Source organism: Coenobita brevimanus, chromosome 62 (genome assembly GCF_032717465.1).
Source record: "Coenobita brevimanus isolate Jiangsu-jjx chromosome 62, ASM3271746v2, whole genome shotgun sequence".
In the NCBI taxonomy this organism is placed as follows: Eukaryota; Metazoa; Arthropoda; class Malacostraca; order Decapoda; family Coenobitidae; genus Coenobita; species Coenobita brevimanus.
Genome location: NC_137015.1, coordinates 174,192 through 178,920, shown reverse-complemented (window position 1 = coordinate 178,920; position 4,729 = coordinate 174,192). Strand labels below are relative to the sequence as shown.

At 48.0% G+C, this 4,729-nt stretch overlaps 1 pseudogene; it reads right to left on the bottom strand.

Annotated features, from left to right (window-relative positions):
• Nucleotides 1-248: 248 nt before the first annotated feature.
• Nucleotides 249-665, bottom strand: LOC145403925 (Y-box-binding protein 2-B pseudogene; annotated as a pseudogene).
• Between the last annotated feature and the right edge of the window lie 4,064 nt (nt 666-4,729).

Genomic DNA, 4,729 nt, shown 5'->3' with positions numbered 1-4,729 from the left:
GTCAGTCTCTCACTCTCCATCCTATCTACATGGCCAAACCACCTCAGTGTGTTTCTCTTAACGCTTCCTATCACATCCACATCCACACCACAATGCTCCTTCACTTCCTCATTTGTCAGTCTGTCTCTCCATGTAACTCCACATGCTCCTCTCTTTTTTTTTTTCAATGCAAGGAAGAACACGCAAAGCCCCCTTATCACCCCCACAAAAAGCCTTCACCGTCGCGATGCACATCTCGACGACGGTGCTTACCTCCCCTGAACATCCCTGATCCCTGGGCTGGTGCCGCCAAACCGTGGGACGCCGCCGGCATAGGCAGAGCCCTGCACGGCAGCCCCTCCCGGTCCGGTGACGTCCCTAGCCTCAGGACCCTTGGGCGTTCCAAAGAGGACAAACTCCACCGTCTCGCCATCGCCTAGGGAGCGAGGGAGATGCCGTGGATTTGGTTTAGCAATCGCCTGACGGTGCACGAAAATATCAACACCAGCATCGTGGCGTTTGATAAAACCGTATCCCGCCCGAACGTTAAACCAAACCACAGCACCTCTGATCTTCATCTGGGTCGTAGAAGGCCGAGGCCTGCTGTCTGCCCCCCTCAACGGGTCGTGAGCAACAGCAGGAGAGGTTGCAGCAGGAACGGGATCTGGACGTCCACACACTTCCATGGTTTGTCGCTCTCCGATAGAGTGGAGAGGTATATGAGAGAGGGCGGTGTGAGCTCGGAGCAGGGCAGTGAACCGGTGGGGGACAGATCGACAAGGAGGCGATTAGGTTGTGGCCACCCCTTACGTAATTAAGGCGTGTGGCAATACTGTAGATTGACAGATGGTTCAACTGAAAGAACAGGCAGTATCAAAGAACTGATGAACAATATCCTGCCTCACCTTTGTTCATTTCGGCAAGATGGGCAAGCTGTTGAAACACTATCAACACTGAGAATAGACACACAGCTCGAGCGTCCTTCCCCTCTCACGGTTAGAGGGTGACTGACGGGATTCGAAGCTTCTCTAGGTCGAGATAAAATACTTGTTTTTATTATGCTGATTAACGTTTACCTTTAGTATTATTCCAATCTATACATCCATCTATAGTCAAACGCCTTCATTTGCGTAAGGAGTGGCCACATACAAATCGTCTCCATGTCACCCTGTCCCCTGCCATGTCGCTACCCTCCCCCCATCTTACACCCCCCCGTTTATGTACCTCTCTACTCCATCCCTCCATCTCTTCTTTGGTCTCCCCCTCCCTCTCCCCCCTCCATCTCACTCAAATATACTCCTAGTTAGTCTCTCACCCTCCATACTCCCAAGTTACATCCCCCGCTCTCTCTTATAGGCCCTATCCTACCGCTCTCCTCCATTCCACCATCTCTTCCGGTCTCCGCCTCCCTCTCCACCCTCCACCTCATTCACGTACACTCTCCTAGTTAGTCTCTCACCCTCCATACTCCCAGCTATAGCAGTACAGGGCCCCCGACTGTTCAACTGTATACCATGAGGATTGGGAGAATATTCGGGCAGCCTGGAAACATTCCAGAATGACCTAGGGCAGCAGCACTAAACTACATCACAGGAAATGACTTGTGTGTGTGTGTGTGTGTGTGTGTGTGTGTGTGTGTGTGTGTGTGTGTGTGTGTAGTTGTAGATGGCAGTGGTAGGGAATGAAGAAGATAGAAGTGGCGTTGGATGTGGTGGTTGTGTAAAAGGAATCTTGTGTGTGTGTGTGTGTGTGTGTGTGTGTGTGTGTGTGTGTGTGTAGTTGTAGATGACAGTGGTAGGGAATGAAGAAGGTAGAAGTGGCGTTGGATGTGGTGGTTGTGTAAAAGGAATCTTGTGTGTGTGTGTGTGTGTGTGTGTGTGTGTGTGTGTGTGTGTGTGTGTGTGTGTAGTTGTAGATGACAGTGGTAGGGAATGAAGAAGGTAGAAGTGCCGTTGGATGTGGTGGTTGTGTAAAAGGAATCTTGTGTGTGTGTGTGTGTGTGTGTGTGTGTGTGTGTGTGTGTGTGTAGTTGTAGATGACAGTAAGTAAGTAATAAGGACTGGCACCAAGCCCAAGAGATCTATATGGCACTAAAACCGCTGTGTAAAAATGACGGGTATGCTGTGGTGGAATAAAGGTAGAGGGGAAGACGGGGAAGACACTAAATGTGAGGCAAGATACGGGTTTGAGATAGGAAGCGCATGAGGTGTGTGATGGAAAACACAGGGGATTCACCAAGAAGATCGGCTAAGGTAGGGGGACGTCCAAGGGAGTAAAGGAACGGGAGAGTCCGTCTGCGCACGACGTGGAACAAAGGGCAGTCAAGCAAAAGATGGTGGACCGTGAGTGGAGCCTGGCAACAATGACAAGTCGGAGGAATGCCTCCTGACATCAGAAAGCCATGTGATCCGCGTGTGGCCGAGGCGCAGACGGGCCAGGGCTGTTTCCCAACGCCTGTTGCGATGGGAGGACGACTGACAGGGAGTGACAGTATGTGTGATGTAACGGAGTTTGTTGTCAGTTGTAGACGTCCATTCTGCTTGCCACCGCTGGCCAAGGAGACGGGTAACAATTGAGAAATAATCAGTTCCCGGGATAGGATGAGGTGTGACAGAGCGAGAGGTGACAGCTGTACGTGCCAGGCTGTCAACCCTCTCATTATCCGGTATCCCAGCATGGCTTGGGACCCAACAGAAGGAGACAGACTTCAGTCTGGTGTTAATGTGGAACAACCATTCCTGTATCTTCAGCACTAGCGGGTTGCTGGCCGGGAGAGACTGAATACTATGTAGACTGTAGTGCACTAAGTGAATCTGTGAAAATAACAAAGTTGTGTAACCTTGATCGGTATATAACACGAAGGGCCAGTAAAATGGCCAGCAGTTCAGCAGTGAAAATACTTGCGACTGGTGGAAGGCGGATCTGATAGGTATGGTCTGGGAAAAGAGCAGCAAAACCCGAGCCTACAGAAGACTTAGAGCCGTCTGTGTACACTGGGGTCGCTGAGGAGTGACAATGCATATGATCCATAAAAAGATGATAGAATTCCTGTGAGGTGGAAGAAGACTTTGGACAAGAGAACAGGCCATCACGGACAGTTGGGCGAGGAAGAAGCCAAGGTGGGAACATAGAATCTCGCAGAGGGAGAACTGAAATATTAGGGAAAAAAGGGGATGCAAATAAATGGGAGACCCTACAAGGAAAAGATGAAGCTAACGAGGGCGGAAATGGAGGGGACAGGTGCGTAACAGAGGAAGGGAAACCTGCAGAAGAAGGCGAATGTGGTAACGGAGAGTCAGCTTGTCACGTCTGGAGGATAGAGCGGACATACCCGACTCGACATAAAGGCTCGTAACCGGGGTGGAGCGAAAAGCACCCAACGCCAGACGTAACCCATGATGGTGAACAGAATCTAGGCGCCGAAGGGAGGCAGATGAGGCAGATGCATAAACCTGACAGCCAAAATCAATCTTCGACAAAACTAAGACAGTATGGAGAAGGAGTAGAGTTGTACGGTCTGCACCCCAGGACATATGGCTGAGAGTTTGTAAAAACCGAAGTCTGAGGGAACCAGAGGTTTAAAGGTAAGTGTGATGCGGGGACCAAGTCAGTCGCGAATCAAGGATATGGCAAAGGAAAGGGGCTGATAATCGATATGGCAGGGGAGTACCATATAGTGTAAGAGGGGGTTGAGGGATTGAATGACGGCTAGTAAAAGTTATAGCACAGGATTTCGTGAGGGAGAATTTAAAGCCATGATCCGTGGCCCACCCTGCAGCGGCATTTATAACTGATTGAAGTAGGGCTTGTAAGGCATAGACATCCGCTCCAGCTGCATATAATTTATAGCAAAATCATCTACGTATAATGAAGCACAAACACCATCCGGGAGAGATGAAACGATATCATTTACTGCAGGGATAAAAAGAGTAGTACTAAGCACACATCCCTGTAGATGACAGTGGTAGGGAATGAAGAAGGTAGAAGTGGTTTGGGATGTGGTGGTTGTGTAAAAGGAATGTTTTGTGTGTGTGTGTGTGTGTGTGTGTGTGTGTGTGTGTGTAGTTGTAGATGGCAGTGGTAGGGAATGAAGAAGGTAGAAGTGGTTTGGATGTGGTGGTTGTTGATCAGTAATATGCAAGATGTTCTGCAGGATTAATGTAGGAACTAAATTGTCATGGAAGAGGTGTTGCAATGCCTCTACTACTTAGCAGGAGGCTATGCCACAATAGCCACGAACATCGGTGCATAATCCTACCCCTCGGAGTTAAATTCATTCATACTAAACTTTGTACTTCAAGAAAGAAGAAATGCAAGAGAAAGAAGAGAGGAGGAAGAAGAAATGACAAAGAAAGAAGAAACATGAAAATAAAAGAAGAAATGAAATAAAGATGAAAGGAGAAAGAAAGAAATGGAAGAAATGAAGAAAATAATGAGAAAGAAAGTAGGAGAAAAAGTCATGGAAGAAAGGAGAAAAAGGAAATGGAAGGAGAAAAAGAAATGGAAGAAAGAATCGGAAGAAAGGAGAAAGAACGAAGAAATGAGACAAAGAAGAAAAAAGAAAGGCGAAGGGGGAAAGAAGATGAGAAAATAGAAGAAAGGAGAAAGAGGAAATGGAAGAAAGAAAGGAGAAAGAATAAAACAGAAGAAAGCAGAAAGACGAAAATAGAAAATGAAAAAAGAAAGAAAGAAGAGGAAGGAGGAAGAAGAGGAAGAGGAGAAAGAAGAAGAGGAGGAGGAGAAGGAGGCA